Source organism: Falco naumanni, chromosome 2 (genome assembly GCF_017639655.2).
Source record: "Falco naumanni isolate bFalNau1 chromosome 2, bFalNau1.pat, whole genome shotgun sequence".
NCBI lineage: Eukaryota > Metazoa > Chordata > Aves > Falconiformes > Falconidae > Falco > Falco naumanni.
Genome location: NC_054055.1, coordinates 100,228,299 through 100,254,240, shown reverse-complemented (window position 1 = coordinate 100,254,240; position 25,942 = coordinate 100,228,299).

Sequence of the window (25,942 nt, the reverse complement as noted above, 5' to 3'; positions counted from 1 at the left end):
TAACAATCCTGTAGTCAGCACAAGATAGTTAGATATATCAAGTTAGATAAATTCAGCCTTCGCTTTGTAGCAAAATTCTTCCAACTATCAGCAACAAGAATTATACAACAATAGAAAAGACAATAATACACAATACTTGAGGAAATTTGTAGAAATTATCTCATTGGTACTCAGTAGGTATCTGGGATCTCATTTAAGTTTCTTTATAGATAAAATTAATCCACCCATTTAAGAAGTATCTATGCAGACAGAAATGATAAAGTTGTGTTTATGCTCATAAACTGACCCAAAATATTTCAAGGTGGAATGCAATGTCTGAGAACAGCCACAACCTGGTCCTGTCTCAAGCAAGCTTGTGCTCTTTCAGACCCGAGAAATCAAATCCCTGGCACGATCCTGGAGATACTGCTCCCAGGGTCAGTAATTCCCAGGAAGCAGGTAGCACAGAGCTAAATGATCTGCTGTTTTACCTATATAGATACAGGTTGCGTGCTGCTGGTTTCTGTCAGTGCTAAGGAGTACATAAGGTATAGTTTACTGCTGTGGACATTTACTTACAAGTTTCTTTAAGAATACTTATGTATTTAATGTGACTTGAAATTCTATTACCTATTTTTGATTGCTGTCAAACAAGAAATATGGAAAAAAAATCAGTCATAATTTCTTGACATATGTATTTTCAAATATATATTTTGATTCCCAGACTGAATATGTTTTAATTATTCTTATTGTGGCATCACAGGTCAAGTTCAAGGCTCTGATATATACATATATATATATATATATATATATATATATATATATATATATATATATATATATCTATCTGTAAGAACTCTTATAAAAATTGAAAGTGAGGTAGAATAGATTACTTGTAATATATTCCACAAATCATCAATATTTTCTGCTAGTGGTTTTACAATTTCTTTATTAATTGTTAAATACCCATTAGAATAATGACAATTTGGAAGTCAATATTAATAATATGTCTTTAATAAAACCAAATCTATATACATCTCTATACATAGAAGAATATATATTTATATATGTTACTTGTATGCATTTATATCAGTATCTTTTCCATATTTAAAATAGGAATTAATAGTGACCAGACTGCATATTAGAGAAAGAGAGAGGTGGAGATTGATAAATGGTAGAAGTTTAATTTCTGCTTTAATACAAAATTATTCCTAACCCTACCCATCTCTATTGCTTGGTATGAAAGCAGACTGAAAACTTGAGACAAGAACTGGTGTAAGAGGAAATGTTGTCCTATTGACACATGAGGATATAACAATCCAGTAAATAGTACTACTTTTACACTCAATTTTAAATAAAGTTTTTAAGGAGATTTTGAGCTTTCCTTTATGTTCATTTTAAGTGGAAAATTATTACCTATTTTAAATACTCCAATTATCTGAATTGGCAAAAAAAAAAGAGAAAACTTTAATCTGCTTTTTTAATTACTATTATTTTATTTTTATTTTTTACTCTTTAAGTGCATACATGCTTTCATTCTTTGTTGAACACTGCCTTTATTGCTAGAGTTGGTTCATAGTTATTGATAGCGTTCAGTTCCTAACTCCAGCAATCAAGGCTGTTTCCACCAAAGAATTAAACCGTATCTACACATAAAATCTTTGCTCTTTTATTGATTTTATTAACAAAAACAATGTTATATATAATGCAGTATAAAAGTCCCCAAAATGTTAATGCTCCAGGAAAACCTAATACAGGATATACTTTATCTGTAGAGTAAAGAAGAAGGAAAACAAGAGGAAATAACTGAATCTTGTGAAAGCTCTGCTGTGATGTGTCCAGGAAAAATGGCTAAAGACACATATTTTGCCACCCTTTGTAATAGTTTAATGTTCTTAATAAAATATTGGAATGAAAGTAACATTACAATGGGAGAAGGTTATGAACATTTGGTATACTCTCTGAAAGTTTTTTTTCTTATATTAAAATGACTTGAACTGTGACAGATAAAGGACTAAAAGTTTATAGAATGTATTACATTAAGATGTAGAATGTTTGCTTGAAGCCACAACAGTTATTCTCCAGATAAGGAACACATTTTACAGGTGAAATACACCCCAGCTATGCTGAATATAAGTATATAGTTGAGTATAGAATGATTAGAAAATTGCAGTTCACCCATCTTTCTTGAACCATGAGACAACACAGATAAACACCGTGATTACCTGTTTTTAATTCATAGGTGGTTAAAGCTCTTAGGGTAAAAAAAAACTATGATCAAGTCACAGTCCTTTAATATTTTGTGTTGTTTCAGGAGGGTATCTACACACTGTATGGGTAGTTCCTTCATTAGCTGTATTTACATTGAATAAATTATACCCAAATAATTTAGGAATACAAGCATATTACAATGTATTTTTGTATCTTGTACACTTTTGAAAATCCTGAAGCCTAACTTAATCATGGGCACAATGGCTCACATACTCTCAAAGGGTCTTGTGAATTGTCTGGTTATGATGGTAAGAGAGAAGATAAGAGCAGGAGAGTTGGGAAATGGAGTAGGAGAAGTTCCCATTATCACAGAATTTTACCCTGAAAGCATAATGTAGCATTGGCAACAACTGCCAAGTTATCTCACCCGAAGTTACATCTATCGTATTCCATTTCCCACCTGTATAGACTGTCAGGATCATTCACCTTGTTCCAACTCTATTCCAACATTGTCTGTCTCAGCAACTTGTTTTCATTTGGAGATTAGCCTAACCCCCTACAACAGATCATTTTGTTACACTGCTTTTTCTTACAGAGTCATTGTGGTTTAACCCCAGCTGGCAACTAAGTCCCACCCAGACACTCACTTTCCCCGGTGGGATGGGGGAGAGAATTGGAAGAGTAAAAGTGAGAAAACTCATGTGTTGAGATAAAGACAGTTTAATAGTAAAGCAAAAGCTGCATGTGCAAGCAGAGCAAAACAAGGAATTCATTCACAGAGCTCCATCATGCATAACGGTTACATGGGAAGACAAACACCATAACTTTGAACATCCCCCCTTCTTTCTTCTTCCCTCAGCTTTACATGTTGATCATGATGTCATACGGTATTGAATGTTCCTTTGGCCATTTGGGGTCAGCTGTCCTGTCTGTATTCCTTCCCAGTTTCTTGTGCACCCCTAGCCTACTTGCTAGTAGGGTGGTGTGAGGAGCAGAAAAGGCCTTCACTCAGTGTAAATACTGCTTAGCAATAACTGAAACATCTGTGTTATCAACACTGTTTCCAGCACAAATCCAAAGCATAGCCTCATACCAGCTCCTATGAAGAAAATTTACTCTATCCCAGCCAAAATCAGCACAAAACTCTAGATGAATAAGAAGGTGCTTTGCATGCCAAATTTTATTACATTTAAACAGGACTTAAATTGCATTATCAGTACGCATGTACACCCCAAATTTTAATGCAAAAATATCTCATTGTGTTATCCAGAGTGGACTTGAAGAAACTATGACCATTAGACCCATCCTTTAATAACTTGCCTTTGTTTACTAAATGTTATGGCTGTGGCAAAGAAGTTCACAATACTCTTCTCACTGGTGGCAATAAAAAGTAATATATCACAGTAGAACTGCAGAAAGATAAAGAAAGGGAGAACACTTTGCAAAGTCCTTGAAACAAATGGAAATATTCATGTTGTCTTTAAAGAGAAATGCACTGGTACTACAATACGAGATTCTTTGTTCAAATGTCTTGCCTTCTCAACCTCGAGAGTCAGTTCAGAAAGATAGTTTTGCCACTTCATGGGGAATATGATCAATAATTCTATCCTCAGTAGGTGAGCAGGATGATGAAACGTTATTAAATGTTTCAGAAAGTACTTGTGTTACTCATGCAGCTAAGATCCCACTTGACACTGGAATCAAAGCCTTTAAGGCTCATATGAGTTTTCCATTAAATGCAATGGGGTTTAGCTCAGGCTTTGGAAAAGACTGAATATTTTTTTTTTAATGTTTTTGTGTGTGTGGCAATCTCACATGAATATCCTTCATCTTATTAGAAATTCACAAGTATTTTTTTTAAAAAGTTTTAAAAAAGGGATAAATTACTATGAGAACACTGACATACACAATATATTGATTAGCAAAGGCTGAATATCTAGAATCCAGGAAATACATGTGGCGATTACACTCTAAGCCATGGTACAAAGCCTACACCATGCAGAGGTAGTGTGCTTGGCTCTGTACTGATTCATCAGTAAAGTATAAATTTTCAGACTTAAACAATTCTTTGAAAACTGCACTGAGATTTTATCTTGCTGTTCATTGCTCTGTAGTACATCTATTCCAAGTTGTAGTACAACTTAATGTTCAGTTCATTATCTACCTTCAGAATATGTTATTATAAAATGGAAGTGTGCACAGCAGCATTTAGCAAAGTCATTCTCTCCCTTAGAACTGTAACAGCTGCATAAGAGTTTATTCATGGACATCTAATGTGTCATACTATTTATTTACCCAGTAATGCTGATTGGCAACTATTTACTGCTCATCAAAAATTTATAGCCTGAACTCTCTAATTTTTGTGGATGTTATAGTCTTAATGTTTCTCTTGCAGCAAAATATTCTGAGGACTGCAGAAGTACATAATAATTATGATGGGATTAATGAAAAATATATATGAAGATATTATGAACAATTTCTTATTGATAAACACTGACATTTTTAATTCAGCCTTCTTCCAAAAGATGCTTTCCACTATAACAAAATTTCCACTAGTCGTATCTAGGGTCTTTAGGTTGATAAATGAGGTAAATTAAGTCACCCCTATTGGCAAAGCAGATAGATTCCTTCTAACTTGAGTTAGATTCCACTGTAATTACAAGACTTCTCTCTAACTGGTGTTCAGACCCCTCTCCAGCAAAGCTAACCTCAGGAACGATCCTTGTCTGACATCAAGGTATTTCTCACATATAAACTGCTACTAGCTCCTTTTTACTAGTTGTGGGCTTTTACTGGTTCTTTTTTCCTCTGTTTTTATGGTCACTGTACTTTATCACAATCCTACCTTTGAAAATGTCTACCTTCTAAAAACTTTTAGCAAGATTATTTATCTACTGTCTTCTTTTCTCTTTTCTTTCTAGAGCACACATTTCCCTCCTTTCCATACTCAACAATCCTGATTTCATAGCTTCCATCTTCTGTTCATACTCTGTGATTCCGTCACTGTCTGGAATTGATATTTAACTATTTTTTTTTGCCTTTTCCTTTTTTTTTTTCATTTTTCTACTGTGAGTAAGTTGATATCTAACATTTGATACCAAAGAGGAAAAAAGTACATGGACATTTATCTTTTATATATTGCTCCAAAATTAAGGTCTTTATGAATGTCTCCAGCTGCTGAGAATTCCAAAATGTAATTAGGCCAATCACAACATAATGCTCTTATAATGCGAAAATTAAGAGCTTGCCAAATAGCTCACACATTTGGCAGATTGAACCCATACACTTCCTAGTTTTAATGCTACAATGAACATTTGAAATGCTGATTTTAAATCTATATTCCTAGATATTTTCAGATAAAAAAGAAAGAACTCAAGTTGTGCTTTAATAACTTCTATAAAACAGCTTAATACAAAACATTCTTAGCAGATAAGATAGTAGCTACTGTAGTAAGCTGTGTGCTTCTCCAAGCATGCTTTCTTTCCAGGGGATGTCTTTGCACTCCAGTAGTCATTCTAAATAATACTCTTGATTATATTTTTATAGCTAAAGTATGGTCTGGAGTTTATATTGTATATTCTTTAACTCAAATGTAATTTATTCTATAAACAGAACTTGTTTATGTAACTGATTAACCAGGATCAAATTAGGTCAAACTCTGTTGACATGGTTTTGAGTTGTAATTGGTTTCTCTAATTGGTAACTATAAACCAGAATGTAATCAGCTCAAGGTAAGTACACTCTGTGCCATTAACCAGTAAAGTCTAGGATCTCTTGGGAATACTTTGCAAACCTTACACTACAAACAGGATTAAGCATATCAATTTCTGTTCTGCTGAGAAGTTTATTTTGTACAACCAGCCTGACAGAAGTATAATAATGTATTTTTGTCAGACTGCAAAAAATGTTAACAATTTGACCTTGACATGTAAGCCTCCATTTCAGAGAATGGATTCAAACATTATATCCTTTTCCTAACTGTAACTGAAAAATAAGCTTTCATCTAGTATTCATGATTGGAATGTGATCACATTATGTGCATCCTTTAAACAGGTTTGACTGTCATTAAAAAAATTATACAGAAGTGAGGAAAAATCAGGGATTTTTTAAGTCTAAAAAGCTTTATGCAAAATCACCACAAACAAAATAAAGAATCAGGCTGTGTGGAATGGTCAAGCGTGTCTTGTACTCTTAGAACATAACTCACAGGAAAAGTATGTGAGCACCTCCAGTGACTGTCATACTGATCCTAATTTGTGAAGCCTCATAATTTGGAAGTAACAATATCCATATGACTACTAGTTGAGGCTACACTATTTCTTTTCAGAAATCATAAATTCTATAAACATGCAAATAGGACTAGAAAGGGTCATCTACTCTGTCTCAGAGGTAGGTTTTGCAATAGGATTAGGTTGTCTGGTGGATTTTTGCCTGCTTTTTTCTAACACTTCCAAAACAAAGATTACACAACATTCTTAAAAATATGTTTTTATTATGCTTTCCTTTCCATTCATTTATGAACTATATCATTTCATGACTGTAACATTTTATTTCACCTTCTCAGTCATTTCTTTCCAACTGGAAAGTCAACCTGGAGCACCTTTTTTATTTTTCATAGTGCTCCTTTGTATCAAATAATTGTTAAAAAAGCCTTTAAAATGGGGGGTGGGGGGTGCGGATGTGGTGGGGGGTGCGGAATTTATAATTATAAAACCTGACCAAATGTGGCTGACTACCTCTGAGATAGCCATCCAGTCTTATAAAGAACAAAGCAAGCTGTTTGTTTCCAAGGTGTGGTGCATCTTATCCTGTGTGTATAGTGAGAGTGGAAAGTGGCAGATAAAAAAACCTGTTGTAACAGCACCTATTTTTCAGAGAAAACACCTTAAATAATGTAGATAATAGTATCTATACTGTGAAAATGCAGTTAGATAAGATGAATTCTGACTTTGTATAACTGCTGTAGTATTCCTTACATTTGGAGAGTTAAAAACTCCATGGTTCATAGATTGCTTCATGTACCTTCTTATTTTGTGATGTGTTGCACTTGCAGATTCTACTAAGATTATAGGCAGAGGTTACCTTTTTCTTTTTTATTTGCTATATAGAAATTTTAACAGTTCTGTTGTTTTTCTAACTTTTGTATTTCAAATACAAGGGAAGATTTCATGTCCTTTCCCAGCTGTTTTTTCTTAGTCGTGTTCTAGACATATTTTCCTTTTATAAACTTGGAATTCATCTAAAACAACTACTACACAAGGATCAATGAGGGAGATGATTACATGTAACTATGGTAAAAAAAGCTTATCATAATTTTAGAAACATTATTTTTTAATAAAATCTAATTTTAATGAGATCTTTTTCAACAATACAGCAGTCTCTATATCCCATGTCTCAGAAAGATATTGCACACCAAATGTGAAGCACAGTGAAGGTTCTGGAAATCAGAGTATGCACAATAATATTTCATTATAATTTATGCCTCCAAATACAAGTGAAGATTCTCATTTGTTTATTTTGTTCTTATTATTTTACTTAAATATATAATTAATCATGAACACAATGCAGTATCTAATAAAAGACTCATATTCATGTGTAACATCCTTTTGTATAAAAACACAAATGAAAATGTTGATTTAAAACTAACATATTTTTATTTGAAATGTTGGTAAGATTATGGGGTGTTTGTGGAGCATCATCTCAATGGACTGAACTTTGAGAAAGGTGCATTTGATCATTTTTTATTTTACCTGTTGGTATTGAACTAGCAGTCTGGGCTAACAGGTCAGAGCAACTCAGTCTGGGAATTAAATCTTTTGCATAACTGGTAAGGTATAGTCTTGACAGTCTGTTAATACACACTTATTTACTTCTATTTAAAAGGAAGAATAATACCTGTTTCAGTGCCTGACACTTTGTTTGTCACTTAAAATCATAATCCACTCTAAAGAACAAATACTCAATAACATAGGTAATCACAAACATTACAAGAAAAAGTGAACTGTAATAATTAAAAAGTAAGACTAGTAGTAATTAAAATTTAACACTAATTTTTTTTTATTATTATTTTTTTTTTAGAACTAGGTACTAATTGAAGATTCTCAGGTAGAGTTGTACATATTTTCATGCTCTGTAAACAAATTCCCAAGCTGAAATGTTCATATGTTGAAAGTTTTAAAGCAAAATTCTGGGTTTATTTTTGACCCTTCGTGTTTGAGGATATGCAGGGCACCAAGCTGAGAAGTAATTGTCTTACTGTTATCTGAATCAGCACCATGGCTATGGCCAGCTTGTAAGTAATGAAATGTTTTCTGCAGGAGAGGATGAACTTATTTTTTTTCTTCATTAGCATACTATCTAGTTTCTCATTTCTGCCTTAGCTGCTAGTGTTTGGGGGTTTTGTTTGTTTGCTTAGTTGGTTGGGTTGTTGTTTTTTTGTTTGTTTGTTTTTAAATTCTGATTTGTGTTTTTTGTTAGCTTCTATTTTGAGGCTCAATGGACTTTCCTGGTGGGCTCTTCATAGACTCCCTAAAGACTTCTGTTTCCACCTTCCATTTTCCATAAAGCCCCCCAAAGGAAAAGTTCTCCAGAGCAATAAAAATGGAATTGCACCTTGTATATAATAAGTGCTTATATTAATGACTTGACAGATTTTAGATGTGCTTCCTTAGTGGTACTAACTGTATATGAAACAACTACAGGTTTCTGAAAATGGAGTAAAACTTACTGAGACCTGGACCTTTACTTGCTGAAGAAAGAAAATAACACCCATGTAACAATATTAACAGGTTCTGAAGCTAGCCTTAAAATAAGATCTTGAAGTAATATAACTTCAGGTAATGTGTGCACTGCAATATTACGAGGGAGTTATAACAATGAAGTGCTTAAATGTAGTTCATAGAAAGCGTTAGAAATTTGAAAGTCACACTGCTCTTAGGTATCTTCCTATATCCTGTCGTTTAACAGAGACATCCATAATAACAAATGCATATGCCTCTGTGTGTCTAGCTGATGTAAACAGCGTAGTTTCAACTGCATTAGTGTTAAGTGAAGGGTAACACATTTGAAAAATATTTCTAATACAAATGTACAGTTACAGAAGTGATCTGTTGTATCAAACCTTTCTTGACATTCAGGACTCAAGTCACAAATGAGCAAAAGAGACTAAATGTTCTAAAGTAGCATAGCAACATTTTACTACAAGCCTGGGTCCATCTAATTTAGGGAGTAGTTAGTCCAGAGAGAAACACTAATTGAAAGTAGTGTCTGTCAAGGTGTATGGAGTTGCGGTTAATTCTTTTTGTCCCTCTTTCTTTGTTGCTCTATTCTTTTAACATAGCAAATGTATAGTGACCTATATATTACTGAACCAAATTCAAGAAAATGTGTGTCTAGTGGTACTGTGTAAACATTTTGGTGTAATTAGACTACAGTGAAACATTTTGTTCTGGGCTACTAACTAAATCCTGGCTATCATTTGATTTTAAATTCCTTGCTTATTTTTTGCTAATTTCCTACTAAGTTGATAGAAGGAAAAAGGAAAACATTGCCAATAATCAGTATGTTTCATGTGAAGATAACATTATTTGTGAGTGTAAATATTAAGTAACTTAAGCATTGTATGGCAAGGTGAAACAATTTCCATAGGTTCCAATTTTCAGAAAGAGTCTAGTCTTTTGTTCTTGTTGAAATAGGCCTTCTAGAAAAAGGATAATGATAAGAGCATGTACTTTCCTTTTTAATAAAATTGGTTACTTATAAACTGGCATATAAATATATTTACACATTTTAAAATTTAAAGTATTTTAAAATCTTTGATTCAGTGTGTAAATTCATATAGATTTGCCACTTTATAGGGCACAGAAATAAAATGTAATTAAGACAGAAAAAGAAGGCCATAAGGGACTCTGAGACATTACCTAATCCAACACTGTTCACCAGAAAAGTCCAACAGAAAATTGAAATAAGTTGAGAATTCATTTTTAGAGCTTTTTACATTATGTACAAGTTATGGTATTCTATTAATTATTTCACTTCTAGATCAGAAATGCATTAGTTCCTGTGAAATTTGAGGGTGGTCCATCTGTCTGTCCCACCCCTCCCTCCCCCTAAAAAAAAAAATAAAAAAATTACTAAAGGAAATATCTTGACCTTAACTGTGACACAATGCCTCCCTTTAAATGCAAACAACACTGAAGCATCATCCCCAATCTAACAAATCAAATATGCTCTCAGCATGCAGCCCTCAGTGGATTTGTTTTATTTGTTCATTTCAGTTTGCCTACAGTCCTGCAGGTCACAAATTGCTTCAATCTGAAAATATACTGTACCTTGGAGAGTATAAAACAAACATTCAAATTGCCTTTATCTTCTTTACATAATACTAATTTGTTTGCTCTTAACTTGGCATCAGGAAAAGGCAGTGAAATATTAATAATGCCCATATTATTCACCATGTAAAACTAATGCATCTAACAGGCATTTGAAACATTGAATGCAATAGGTGTATTTCTATAGTGCTGTTTCCTTTTACTGCTACTTCTGGTTCATTTCAGGTATATGCATTTATCCCTAGGTAGGAACTTTCTGGTAACTGGTGGTCTGAGGGGATATTATGACTTACAGCAATAAAAAAAATAAGTTGGTCACAGCATCACAGGGTAGTATCTACAGGGAAATTTTTTTTGTTCTTAAGGTATCATTGTCGATACCTTTCTAATGCCATTTATAGTTCGACTTGATGGACTGTCTCAAAGGGGACCTCCAGACGGCACTTTTCCTACTAGTAGTAATTATGCCCTCATGAGCATAACTAGGTCTTCAATGCCAATTACATGCAAAGCTCATTTGTACTAGCAGTTAAGAACCTTTTAAGGTCTTGTTGAAAAAAAAATATCAGAGATACAACAAAATGGACTAATTTTTAAAGCTGTAAAATGCCTTAGTACAAATGTAACTCCTTTCAGCTGCAGCTGTAGTTTTACTTATTGATTTGGGATGATTATTTAGGAGCACATTGCCTATACCCTGTGTCGTATCGTCCAGCTTCATGCATCTCTTTCCTGTTATCTTATGCTTTTTTTTTTTTTTCAATCAGTAAAGAGAAGAAAGTTTAGCAATATAGAAATAGCCCTGATGATTTAGATCAAGACCGACATAGCCCCAGATTGTGTCTAGTGGAAACTGACTTTTGGAAGATGATGAAAGAACTCCACACTCAGAAACAAGTAGGGAAATATGACCATAGTGACCAGATATAGTCTGAAAACTGTAGGAGCATCCTATTTCTAAAATTTTGCTACACCAGCAAATGAGCAGGGTTCTTGGGGTGAGGTAAAGGTGAAAGAATAGGAACAAACGTGGCATGACTCTAGACTGCTGACAAAATGGAAGATATTCATAAAGAGGCAGGCACATTCTGCAGGCAACACCTGGCTGTAAAGCTTGTGCTGCAGCCAGGTCTTTAGGTCTTATAACCAGGGGACCCTCCTTAAGAAATGGGTACTGCTGGACAAACAGGAGTTCAGCTGACAAAGGGAGGAGAGACCGTCCTTGACAGCAAGCTTACTAATTTGAACAGCAGGGCTTTTAAGGATACTAGATAAAGGATGGTGACTGAAGACAAAAAAAGGTATGGGGCCACATTAAAGAAGTAGTCCTCACACTCCTTGTGTGAAAGCAGAAAAACTGGGGGTTCATTTCCAGTTTCACTGCATAAATGTATCAGTATGGGAAACAGAAGAAGAATTAGAAATTTATGAATGGTGCAGAGCTATGATCCCAGTGGGATTAGAGAGATTTTTTGAGATATTCCACTCGGCTGGAATGCTACACTGGATGGACACTGGTTCTATTAAAAAAAGCATGCCAGCTAGCAGCCAGAGTGATGCTGTTTCTTAAAGGTGAGTTGGAAGGCAAGAGCAGGAACAGCACAAGCCAGGCAATGTCCTCTCCAGCTGCGTGCTGCCCCACAGCACACCAGGCAAATGAAGAAAGCAGCATGGGTCCTATTGATAGCTCTGTGGTTATCAGGCAGAGTTAAAAACCAAATTCAAGCTAGAAACTTTAAACAACAATTAGGAATACAGATGATGGCAAACTCAGGCCTGAACTTAAAAGTGCCCATGCAGGCATAGATGGAGGTCTCGGGTCAGGTTGGTCAGGCAAATTGAGTCCTATTAGTTCATTAAAAGCTTCAATAATAAAAAGCTGGAAGATAAGGAACACTAGCTTGCGATGGGTGATGAGCTAACAACTTATGGATCAGCACAGACAAATGTATAGTCCTGTACATGACATAGAATTAGCCCATGAAATGGAACATGCTGGTGGCTGACTGGCTGGACAGAAACCTTGCAACATAGTACCTGGGATCCCAGGGGGCAAGCTAAACATGAATCTTCAGTATGTTTTTGCAAGGGAGAATGCCTGCCTCAACAAAGTGAGCATCTCGGGCTGTACCGGCTGTACCAGCCAGAGCAATGCCAGCAGACCCAGGCTGGTGATTGCGTCTCTCAGCTTGGCACCTGCGAGAGTAGTCTTGAGCTCCCCCAGACACAGATATTCACCTCCTGGAGCAGATCCAAGGGAGGGTCACCAGAATGCTCAGCACAGGTACATGATGTGTGAGGAGATGCTGAGAGATGGTTTCTAAGCTAAGGGGAGATCGAATTGTGCTTCAGCTACCCCGTGGTGAAGTGCAGAGGAGACAGACTCATCTTGCAGGTGCAGAGTCCTCTTGAAGGTGAACAGTGGTAGGACAAGAGGCAATGGACACCCAAGCTGTAATATGGGAAATTCCAATTAGATCTGGAGATTTTTTTACCATGAGAGTGGTCAAACGCCATGAGAGGCTGCTGAAGAAGTTGTGGAACCTCCATCCTTGAAGATGCTCACAACTCATCTGGGCACAGCTGTGAGCAGCCTGATCTATTTTGGCCCTTCTTTGGACAGGTAGATGGACCGGATAAGTTCTAAAGAGCCATTCCAACATGTATTATTCTATAATTCTACAACTGTTTTGCAATAAAGTGTTTATGTGTATGTGATTTTGAAGAAATAACAGTGCTGTTTGACAAGAAATTTATTTAGTAGGATTTTAAGATTCCCCCTTTTCTACTTTGTGCAATTGTAGGGTAGTCAGTAGTGGTTCTGATAATGTTTTCTGACAATAAAGGAAAAAAAAACCACTAGTTTGTTACCGCCTGCTTATCACTGTCTCCTAGGAAGCTCTGATTTCAATCAGTATTTTTGCTTCAGGTTGCATTTCTTCACCTCTTCCTATTATTTCTAATCCCTCACTTGGGACATAAACATAAATATATAATGTATTATATGTTTAATCAAAGAAAAACCTGATTCGAGTATCACTACAGCCTCTGAGAGATCTGAAATTAAACTGAGGCAAGAATAACTGAGATACAAAGCAAATATGGAAATATTAAATGAAATACAATTTATACAAGATTTATTTACTTTAAATAAATATGTAAATATCTTTAATAAGATTAAAAATTAATTTGAAAAAAGGAGGATGTTAATCAGTCCTTACAAATAGTTAACAAGACAAGGCCTTGGGAGAAGGACCCATAAATAGGTCAAGCTAAGAAATAACAAGATAAGCTCAAGGAGAACTAAAAGGTTAATGAGACCAAACAGAAAAAAAAAAAACTTGTACTATGTGTGAACTGTCCTAATTAGCATACTAAAAGATCTACCCTGGAGCAAAGAAAGCCTCCTACTAGCACAACCCCCTTCCCACAGAACATGCCTGGTGAAAAAAAAAAAAAAGAATGCTGTACTTTTAAATGGAGAAGACGCTCTGAAGAACCAATGATAATTGTGACTAAACGTAATTGTAAGCAATTGTTCGAAGAGGCATGCTAGCTTTGTAGATTTGCCACCTAGCACCCGTCTGCACAGACACGTGATAAACAAATACCTTGGCTCTGTGTGTGGATCAGCTCTCCTACACCAGGTGAAGAACCCAGATTTGGGATAACAGTGACTGCAAATGCAAGAAAGAATTAAACCCAGCAAGTTGCAGCCTACAAGAGAATAAAGTAATAAGTAAAGGAAGCTCTTTAATTCTTCTTAATCTAATCAAAATCCTTGCCTTTCTCCTAAGTATTATTTCTGTCCTTCCGTTTGAATAGATATTAGCAGATAACAGTGCCTGACATATTTTTTCCATTTTTTCAATTTGCATATAATTTTCATATGAGCCCCTATTCTCACTTTTATGAAGCAAATAGTTCATCTATTTTCATTCTTCTGAGAGAATCTTTTCAGATCAATAAACATGTTCCATGCCTCTCCTTAGTTTTTCTGTACTTCCCTTCTGCCTAAGTAGACTGAGATGTCATCAGTATAACATTATAATCCATTCAATGCATCTATCTTTTTAAACTTTGAAAAAAATTTTCCCTATTGAGCAGATATATTGAGCAGCCATACTAATCTTCACAAATTTTTCCCAATTTCTTATAAATCCTATCAATTAAGAAAAGCCTATCTATATTTCTAATTGTTTTCCTGTGTTGTGTTTATGTATAGTGGAATTTCCTTAATTCTACTTAGTAGTTAAGTTCTGATAGAAAATCTCCAAAATATTTTAACCTCATTTATTGTAAAATGCCTTTAAATAGGTCAGTAGAGTACTGAAGTATAAATAAATTGTAATTATTAGTTATATATAAAGGTATTAGGACTCAAGCCACTTTAGAAAACAAAGCTAGGATCTAGAGAGTAGAAATTAAGGGTTCTGAAATGTACCCTGATTAATAAATACAAACTCACTAAATTTTATTTTCTTTGTATCTGTTGTTTCTGCAACTATTCTAACCGGAATACCCTTCTTCTAGATAATAGAAATATTTGAAATTCATATGGGCTCATTTTCATGAGAATCTACTCACATTTTGTGTATGCTTTAGCTTATGGGCTGTGTTATACTTTCACAGTTTGGCTACAATATAATCTAAAACAAATACTGCATTTGGGTCCAGACTTCTTCACTAAAAATGACAATATGCTGTTTCCTTTCCTTCTGTCTTTACAATTGTATAGGTCATTGGTGACTCTAATGTAATGGCCATTTTTTAATGTAATACTCCTTTTTCTGTAATGGATATTATTTTTCAGTGCAGATAATTCTTATTAAGATTTTGTTACCGGTCTTGGTGGGGATTGTGCTTCATTTTCCCCTTAGTCAGGCCAGCAACAAATGGAAACCTTCTAAATTGTATCCAGGAGATGTTTCTTGATTTGTTTTCTTTAATCATAACCACCTGCCTCGGCCAGTAAAACCCCACTGAATGGGTTTTGCTAAAATCATAACTGATCACTCAGGCATTTTCACAGGCGTGATCTAGCAATCATTTCTGCTTATTGATCATAGCTTTGTTCAAACTGAAGATATATTAGGTTGTCTTTCTTTCTTATAAATGCCCAGGTTTTACAAGAAGCCTGGATTCTATTTATTTTTTTATTTACTTATTTTCACCTGTAATTATTTAGACCTTAAAGTTTTCTGCAGAGAAGGTAACAGCATTGTGTTCAAATAGCTAGTATCTGATGAAAGGCATTTTTCCTCTGTTCCCAGACTGTAATTCTATTACTTGGCAATTTGCTAGCAGATAACACATTGGCTTGATAGGTTGATGTAACCGGAGTACTAGGCCAACATACACAATATCTTCTAATACTTTTGTGGTTATTTAGGGTTATATCCCATCACAATGATTTCCCTGTCTCCAACCCCTTTTTGGATAAATCTCCCTGTTTCATGATATTCCATGATAGGAACAGGAATTTCTTCTGGGTCATACTTTCCTGGATGGAAAAATATATTTTTCCAGACAAGCTTTCCTAGTGTTTATTTATCACCTCATATTCAGACACCCTTGTTTCTTTAGAACTGGACCTATTCCAAAACCTTCTTCTATTACTCTTTTTTGTGACTCTGATGGTCTAACTATCAGCATGATCCACAGCCTTTAAAGCACCTTTTAAAGCTTCAGATCTGTTCTTAGCATGATATATTGGATTCTTCAGATTTTCACAGTGTCTGCAGCTCATTTTTCCTTCACTAAAGTATAAAGATTTGCTGCTGTTATTGGAACAAAATAATTGAATTGAGCACCTACAGTAAAGTGCAACTGATTATGTATTGAAATTTGAGAACTTTTCTGGATGCCTCTTTCACAGTTCTGACACAAACATAATATTTCAAAGACAAAACATGATAAATATCAATATTTATCCTTAATCATCAGTAAGAACATATAGGAAGTGCAATAGCACTGTCTATTCATGTATACCTGCAATTAAATAAAATTATAAAACTTCATAGCAAAGAAAATTTTAATTTCTTGTGAAAGTACGTCATGGAACTTATTTTACTGCTGTATAATGGCTTAGAAGAAGGGAACAGATTGTTGTATTCAGTTGATGGTCTTGACTGACACCAGAAGATAAAAATACATAATATTTAAAAGTATTTATAAAAAAAAAATAATGTTTTTTTCCAATTTCAAAGTTGCACTGGATAATACCTGAACTTCTTCATATTGTTTCAGAAGGTGGAATAGATTCTTGTAGGTTTTAATTCATATGTACTTGTCTTGGGCTAGTGACATTACATTAGAAACACTAAAACAACATTAGAAGTATGAACATGATATTTGAGGATGAGATTCATTTCACTTAACATCTGTTATCTAAAAACTAAAGATCTCACCTCAGCTAGGTTGCCTCCACAGACACTGAAGAGGATATTTATTGCACTGATCAGAAATATCATTTAGGTTAAGATATATTGCTTTCTGAAGGAGCTTATTTCTATTGTGTGAAAAGATAAGAAAAGTAAATAACTATCCTACTTTAAGATGGCAAGTTTTCAGAGGGACTAAAATAAGATTAAATTGTTCTCACTGAGCATCACAAAAAATTACTTATATCGTAAATTTATTTAAGGTATTAATTTCATAATTTTACACTAGTATGTCAATAATATGTAATTGCAGTACATCAAGTAGTTATATAACACTGCAACATCATTCTACCCTTCCTCAGTATTTTACTGTGAATGGATGAAAGACTAGAAGAGTAGTCTTTGGCAGCTTATTACCTTTGGATCTCTTTAGCCTGATTACTGGAAGCAGAGTGGGCCAGTTTCCCTTTTTTTCTCTGTGATGGGGTAGCTCTTTTATTTGATTAACTTATCTCTTGATGCTACATCATTCTTAACCTATTTATTGAATCAATAGCTGATCATCTTGACTGAGAACAATGCAAAATTTGTATAAAGTCTTAAACTCTGTAATTGCCAGATAGACCTCATGATTGCGTCTATGAGGGACAAAATCAGGCAGTGTTAAAAGTTAAAGTGTGGTTAATGAAAAGAACCAAATATCAGTCCAGCTGCAGTTGTTTTAACATAACAAAGCAAATAAATAAAAAACATTATTTTTGCATAAGAAGAGGAATTAGCCAACATAATCAAACTTCAGCATTCACTTCTGAAGCTGTAAAGTGTATACTACAAATGTAATGTGTGTTTATTTGGTTTTGACAACACGTATTCAAAACTGGTTTTCTACCTGTAAAACTTTTCATTTACAAAACTCTCTAAAAGTAACAATTCAGTTGTATGGTCACTTGATAAGACAACACTTAATTAAGTGTCACTTAAAATTACGTATATTTATTAGAAAAATACTGTCTTTTATTAACACAATGTCTAAAACTAGCATGTAAATTAAATTTTGTAGGTATGTGGGTTGAATTAGTGAAAGCAGTGAAAAGGATAGAAAGGGAAGCTACTGTGGAAAGTAAAGCAAAAAGGGAAAGGAAATGAGCTGTGGCATCACAAACCCCAGGGGCTTTTGCACTGTGTCTAGATCTGTCACTTGCACTGATAGTGTTGTATTTGCAAAGCTTACATTCTCTGTAGCATGTGTCTCCACCACTGCTGTATTGCAGAATGGTTATCCTACTAAATACATATAAATACATCATTTTTGAGACTAAATGGTATGAGTACAATGCGATTAAAGGAATTCATTTTTCCCCAGGTTATGCTAGCTAAAAAATAGGACTGTAAAAACTGGTTACATGAGATTCCTGAGAAGGAAATAAACTCTGTAAACTATCCTTTAATAGGAGAAAAATGTAAAAAGGGTGAAGTAATGAATGAAGCAAGATTTTTGTGAGAAACAAACAGAAATTATTCTTAAATGTCGAAGTATTTTAAGGTGACCTTCTCTAAAGATGAGCACAGAAATTGCTTTCTTTCTGTTTCTCACTCTCTGCTGTAGTTGAATCTACCAGTGTTTCCAGTGGATTGTCTTCTGAAGCCCTTAATGTGTGGGTCTCAGTGCCTGTGTAAGTTGGAAAACTTGTTACTGAAGCAATTAAATTTGGTTAAACTGGCGTATTTCAAGTAAGCTGGAATCATAACACTCTTTTTGTTCCTTCCTAACAGCCATTTTAGCTAAGAAAACAGAATGGCTATGGAATAAAAGAGAAGAAACCTATGGGAACAAGAAAATAATAATGAAGAAACATAATTGATTTTTCCTTTTTCCTGGATAAGATTAACCTGGGCAAGTTCCGTCCAAGCTTTTGGTGGATCAGAAAAAGAAAGGTAAGAATGTTTTAGGCATGATGTTATCACAAGATAGAATTTCTCTTTAAGTTAAACTAATATAAACGAAGTTGAATAAATAAATACTGCAAATTGTGTGACAAATATTTTACTGATGGAATTCTCCAAGAATTCTAACATTGTAAAAGTCTAGAAAGTCAACACTGAGGTCTGTCAAAGGGTAACTGAACAGTATATACGGATTTCAATTTGACATTACTATTTTCTTAATCAGGCATTTGTAATATTAATTCAACCTCAGAGAAAAAAACCAAAACAGTTCAGTATTAATATTGGGGATTGTTACAAATTAAAACATTAACTTATTTCTTCAAATTGGGAAATGAAACACAAAAGCATGTAGGAATGAAAAGCGTTATAAATTTGTAGTTAATATGGATGAAAAAGATTCTGTCTTTGGACAGAGAACATTAGAATAGAATAGAATAGAATGGAATGGAATGGAATGGAATAGAATAGGACTATTTCAGTTGGAAAGGACCTACAACAACCACCTAGTCCAACTGCCTGAACAATTCAGGGCTGACCAAAAGTTAAAGCATGTTGTTAAGGGCATTGTCCAGGTGCTTCTTAAACACTGACAGGCCTGGGGCATCAACCACCTCTCTAGGAAGACTGTTACAGTGTTAGACCACTCCCTCAGTAAAAAAATACTTCCTAATATCAAATCTGAACCACCTTTGATGAAACTTACCATGCATCCTATCACTGGATCCCAGGGAGAAGAGAATGACATCATCTTCCCCACTTTCCCCTCCTCAGGAAGTTGTAGAAAGCAATGAGATCACCCCTCAGCCTCATTTTCTCCAAACTAGACAAGCCCAAAGTCCTTAGCCACTCCTCATAGGGCAAATCTTCCAGCCTTTTCACCAGCTTTGTGGTGGACATATTTGAAGGACCTGAAGATCCTTTTTACATTGTGGGGCCCAGAACTGACTGCACCCAGTACTCAAGGTGAGGTTGCACCAATGGTGAACACAGCAGGATAATCACCTCTTTTGACCAGATGGTTACTACTATATCTTATGCTGGAGTGTGTCAGAATAAGTCTATTGGAAAAATCTATTGAAATCCAGGCAGAAAAAGAAAGAGAACTACTTGGTGGTCTGGTGGAGGACAAGGTGGGAAGGCTGTCCACAGATGAGTCACTCTTGCCTGTCCCTCAGAACAGAGCTGTCCTTGTAAAATGTATAGTCATTCAAGGTCCGTATGTCATAAAAAGGAAAATGAAATGGTTTCAGAGAATGTGATTTGAGTTAATAAAGACAATATTCCTAATGTATACAACTGAAGGAGATTAAAGAAGATTCAGTGAATTTTAGTCTGTATCTCAATAATTTCATAGCTGGTTATCTGTCATGGCTAGTTGCATCTACCTAATGGGAGGGAAGTTAATTTCCAATTCCTTGGCTTTGCCAGCAAAAAACAACTGGAAATACCAGGTAAGCCTAGTCCAACACTGTTCTTTGTAGTGATGAATATCAGGTTTTTGTTTGGCTTTTGGCTGTTGTGCTTTTCTTATGTGGGAAATCTTTCTAATTTTCTCACATATTTTCTTGGTTACCCCTTCATTAAAATCTAATATAAAGTTATGTTGAATAAATACACTAAGGCATACCTAATCATATAAATAAATAAAGATTCCCTTGCACCCTGCACAAACTTTTGTTACATAAACAAATTTGTTATGTATTGTAATCAGTGGATTTGCTCTGCATCTATTCTAATGACAGATATTTTTACATTTGAAATAAAACCATTCACTTCAACATCTTATTCCACAGAACAACTTGCTTAAAATCTGATTTCCGTAAATTATGAACTAGTTACCCTTAAAAAACACCCAGAGATAATCTATAATCATCAGTATGATTTAGATACCTTTCAGTACCTAAAGGGGGCCTACAAGAAACCTGGAGAGGTATTTTTCACAAGTGACATTACAAGTGGTAAAGGGCTGAAAGAGTTTATATTAATTATTAGATTGGATTAGATATTAGGGAAAAGTTCCTTTCTGTGATGAGTCGCTGGAATAGGTTGCACAGCAAAGTTATGGATGCCCCATCCCCAGAAGCGTCCAAGGCCAGGTTGAATGGGGCTTTGAGCAACCTGCTCTAGTGGAAGATGTCCCTGCCCATGGCAGTGGGGTTGCAACTAGATGATTTTTCAGGTCCCTTCCAACTCAAACCACTCTATGATTCTATGAACAATTGGCCTGATACCACCATTTCAGATTTGAAATGGTCCACAACCAGTTGCTTTTTTCCAGACCTTCATTGGTTCCATATGTGCTATTAGCTCTGCCTTTGCTTGCTATGGTCACTCTAAATTTGCTCTTAAATATTTAGCCATAGTAATATTATTAAAATATCTGACTGGAATTCAGATCTGTAGGAGAAAATATCATACAGTGACCTTTATATGTATGAAGGGTAAATGTTAAGCAGGTACTAGGTCTTTGTCTGGCCATGATTGATTGTCATGTAATCACAGCCTGTCTAAATTAATACATGTTCATGTTTGACTCTGCAGGGCAAAATTTTCCATCTTTGAGGAAAAGTGTGTATTATATCCATATATTGTAGAGTATGTATATATATATATATATATAATAAATATTATATTAATTAAATGGAACTAAAAATAAACTATATATTATACATTTATGTATTATACACTTAATATTTAAAATACTTTTTTAAATTTTATTTTAAAGTATTTTTGCTTTACTGTAAGTAACTCCACCTGTCTAATCCTCCATGTTTTTTTTAATTGCATAAAGTAAGAACACAGTTTAGTAGTATCACTTCTTTTTTACATTCTTTTAAGTCTTTCATTTATCCTTGCATTTTTATTATTTTTTTCCTACTGCTCTAAAAAATTTGGAAGTTTTGGAGTGGTTTGGGGTTTTTTTAGAAGGAGAAAAGAAGGTAAAAGAAAATATTTCATAAATTCAGTCGCCAACAGAGAGAAAAGAAATATAAGGGAGAGGAAATGACCAACCTGCTAAATATCTTGTTCTTAACCCTGTCCAAAACCTTGTAGCCCAGTAAAAACATTTTTTGCCATTATTGGTAAAAGGCTGTAGGCTTGAGGAAGCCACATCTGTAGTACTGTGTCCAGTCCTGCTCTCCCAAGTTCAAGAGAGACGGGAGAAGGTCCAGCAGAAGGCTACGAAGATGATTAAGGGACTGGAGCATCTCTGTTATGAAGAAAGGCTGAGAGAGCTGGGCCTCTTTAGCCTGGAGAAGAGAAGACTGAGAGGGGATGTTATCAATGTCTACAAATCTCTTAAGAATGAGTGTTAAGAGGATGGAGTCAGAATATTTTTAGTGGTGCTCAGTAACATGACAAGGGACAATGGGCACAAACATTTAACACAGCAAGTTCCATCTGGATATGGGGAAAAGTTTACTTTGAAGGTGACAGAGCACTGGAACAGGCTGCCCAGAGATGTTGTGGAGTCTCCTTCTCTGGAGGTATTCAAAACCCACCTGTTATACAGAACTGACAGTGCAAGAGTTCAGAATTTATGAGGACTTACATTGGCCTGAAACAGTTTTTACCTAGCAATGGTCTAGGGGTCAAATGGCTATTGCCCAACCTATTTAGCTTAAGGTCAGAAAACCATATGTAGTTAAAAGTCTAATAAATCTAGGGAGTTACTGCATGACAAAGAACAGCTAACTGATGTTGGGTGTGCTAGTGTGCAACTCTAACTGGGAGCCAATATGAAGAATGTTTCAAGAAAATTTTAAGACCCCAGAATGAGTAGGAAAAGACTGTTACTATGAGCACCAAACCGCTCCCTGCAAATTCCAGATGTTTAAATCTTGCTGAAACAATCTACCTCTGGTTGAAGAAGATTGGGTATCGTTGACCTTAGGACCCACGAGGACCATAGCCCTCTTTTTCTCCATAATCCTACCACAAACCCTTGTCTCTGAAGCACCTGGTCACCTGTGTACCTAGCAGCCAAGGCCTGCCTCTAATATGGCAAAGGTGCACAGTTTTGCCTGAGACTATTGAGAAAGAGCTGTGAGAAAATCCCTTGAAGACAAAGAAAATAAAATTACAGGCAGCATAGGAATTGTTGACATGTGATTATTAATAATTCAGGGATTCAAGAAGAAAAATACCAACATGACAATATATAAAATCCTCATGGGGGAAAAAAAACCCAAAACCAGAACAGGACAAGAAGTATAGGGAAAAGTTATCAAATTATTGGATCAGTTCATCAGTGTTGGCTTATTATTAATTATGCTTAACAACCATATTACTAAAGTAATACCATTTTTAATTAAAAATATATAATTATACAAAGTACTAATTTAAGTAGATAAAATAAGCAAACAAAAAAATGGAAATTTCCTTATAAAACGTATTTTCTAACCTGTGACATTCTTGATTTATGGAAAAGAAAGGGGTCCGTATCAGGACAAAGAATATCTTGATATTTTAAAAAAATAATTAAAAACCACATAAATACAGCGCTTAGGGACATAGTTTAGTGATGGACTTGGCAGTCCTGGGTTAATGGTTGAACTTGACGATCTTAAAAGGTCTTTTCCAAAGTAAATTATTCTATGACTCTCCAGTTTAGTCTGAACACAGGGGATCCTGTATCTTAAAAGGAAACTCTTCACCCATAGCAGCTGCCCAGGCTATGTGTACCTGAAAGACAGTTTCTCCCCATTCAAGAGTTGATTATAAAGATCCTGATAAATGAAAAGAGAAAAAAAAAAAAAAAAACAAAAAAAAAACACTACACTAACTTGAATTTCTGAAGCCTAGTTTTATGGGGTTTATGAATTTTTTAGCTTTGTAATTACATTAATTTCATATTGTTGTAACCAAATAATCCGCTACATCATTAAATATATGTAATCTATATTAAATTTATTCTGTGAACAAACTATTTAGTCATTAATATCTGTGTGATGTTATCTCCTGTATCCACTTCCTCAGGATATGGCCTTCATGTAAGTCAAACACCTCAAGCACCAAGCTACAAATGGTTCACTTTTGTGTCTTTTTTTCTTACCCTGACAACCTTCTGAGATCATTACATCTGCAGAAAAAGAGAAGCATTTCTGTTAAGCAGAAACAGATGGAATGTGGGGCACCCTTCCAAGCTATTATGGCCAAACTAGAGTTGAGGGAATGCAAGCCAGGTGTATTACATGAGATAAGGTAATGACCCAAAGAGACCAAGAGTTATGTCAAGCCAACAGTTATGCAAAATGTATGGGAAAAGGTGCAAGATCCTAGAAACAAAAACTTACTGAACTGAAGGAAAAGACAATCTTGTTGGAATAACTGTTCACATTCCTGGAACAAGGAATAAGAAAGTACTAACCAAAATGAGGAGCAATGATGACCAGGGCAAGGACAAAGAGCAGAGGCAGGAGTCAGAAACTATGGGTGAAGTTTGCAATGATGAGGTAAAATAAATAAAAACTAAGACAGCAACATGAGTGAGATATCTAGAAGTCCAACTGCCATCAAGTGACACACACAAAAATAACACAAGTGATGGTTTATACAAGGAATAAACCAGCAGTCAGGCTACCAGGCTGGTTCTTGGTCTCCTGATTGACTCTTGTCAGGCAGCTAACTGTAGCTCAATTGGCCAGACCTGACATGGACTGACAGCTGCCATGTTTGATGCTTCATGCATCTGAAGCCCAAGTGACACTTGCAACACATTTTTATTTTACTTTCCCTTGTATACCCTGCTGTAGAATATATATAAGCTCTGAGTGAAGATATTTTTTTTGCATGACTGAGCCACTTAAAAAATCTTTGTTCCATGTGAATTACCTGGTGCCTACCAGGGTATGAGTTCAGGACTAGGATTTTAATTCTGTTGAATCAGTTTCTGTCCTCCCCCCTCCCACTACATACATACAATTTTTACAAAATATCTTGAGAAACAAACACAGAGAGAGGAAGGCTCAGGCAGCTACTGTATTTAGTTGAAAAAATCAATGAACTAATGAAGTACTGAGGGCACAGAGGAAACTCATCAGCTGAAAGCCACTTGATCACAGAGTCATATTTCCACAGGATACAAGATAAAGAAGGTGAGGCAGGGGGGACAGAGGAGGGACCATTTGCCTTGTATTTAGTTATGAATAAATAGCATATAAAAAAGCAACCATTTTCAAACTTGAAGCTTTGAAAAACTAACGTATTAGAAAATTTGTATCTATACATCATGTTACTGTGTAATAGCTTCAGAATTGGAAGCTTATTGAGAAGAGAAAGAATGGAAAAGAAATGAAAGACAAACAATCCCAATAAATCAGGAAATAATTCTAGGTACAGGCTTTCTCTTGGTATCGGGGATTCTGATATATTAAGAAATTGTTTTGTCACCAGTAACAAATTCCAAAATCAAGTTTCATTGTCTTTAAAATGGAGAAATAAATTACTTTTAGGTAAAGCTTATAGCTTTATAAATAAGATCACTTGTAGCTAGCAGTTATTAACCCCATTCTATCAATTATTTCAGGCATGGCTAGAGTGAAAGTATAGTTTAACAGGACAACATACTGTGAGACTGAGTGTTGCTAAGTCTAAACTAAAGATTACTTTTTCCTGGGATGAACCATAGATGCCTAGCTTGGTGGCATTTCTTCTTTTATAATGTGCAGGTTAAAATCCTTGTTTCATCTCAGATGTTTTTTTCACACCTGTATAATCTTTGCTAAAAGAGCAAGAACAAAGTTTGCTGCTTTTTGGAGACTAAAAAAGATTGCTTATAAAACACCATGGTTTCCATGAAAGGAGAACTCGGGAACAAGTCACACATGGGAACTGTGGTTACCTTCAGTAGATGCGCAGATGTACAAGTATCCCCTTGAGAGCAACAAAGTCATTTTAAGGGCACATTCAAGTAAGCCTATCCAAAATGGGACATAATAAACCAGAATTAACTCTAGGTACTTCTTGTTTAAATATCAGTACTAGAAATAATTACCATCTTTAAAAACTGAACAAGTCTAGGGCCTCATTCAATTGCTTGATGTAATCATAAGGCCGAAGAGAAAGACCATGCAGCGTCCTGCTGAAATT